Source organism: Cynara cardunculus (assembly GCF_001531365.2).
Source record: "Cynara cardunculus var. scolymus isolate 2C chromosome LG 14, CcrdV1, whole genome shotgun sequence".
NCBI lineage: Eukaryota > Viridiplantae > Streptophyta > Magnoliopsida > Asterales > Asteraceae > Cynara > Cynara cardunculus.
The window spans coordinates 12,493,993-12,494,412 of record NC_037541.1 but is presented as its reverse complement, the minus strand read 5'-3'; positions in this window follow the sequence as shown (position 1 = coordinate 12,494,412).

Sequence of the window (420 nt, the reverse complement as noted above, 5' to 3'; positions counted from 1 at the left end):
TAAGGCTTCTGAACACTTCAGTTCAGAACCCGTGCTTAAAATGTTTTTTCATTTCATTTTTGAGCTTCAAAGATTTATTACTTAAATCTACTTTCTAGGGGGAGTTTCCTTAGAAAGTTCAATAAATGTTTTTGAAATGCTAATTTTTTGGGATACCGAGTACATTCTCTGAACAGGTATTTCTTGAGATTTTACTTGCGTAACTTCCCATCGTTCATAATTCCAATACCTGTTTCAGCTATTCTTCAAAYTGTTATTATCACGTCTCTTATACGAAAATCATTTTCGGTGATAATACACTCGTTTGTATTCAAAATTGCTTTATGATATTCTATTTTTCTTTGACTGATACATATTCATTTTTTTTTCTAATATCAGAATCTGTAAACTTGTTCTTACAGATCTTCATTCATTTCTCTC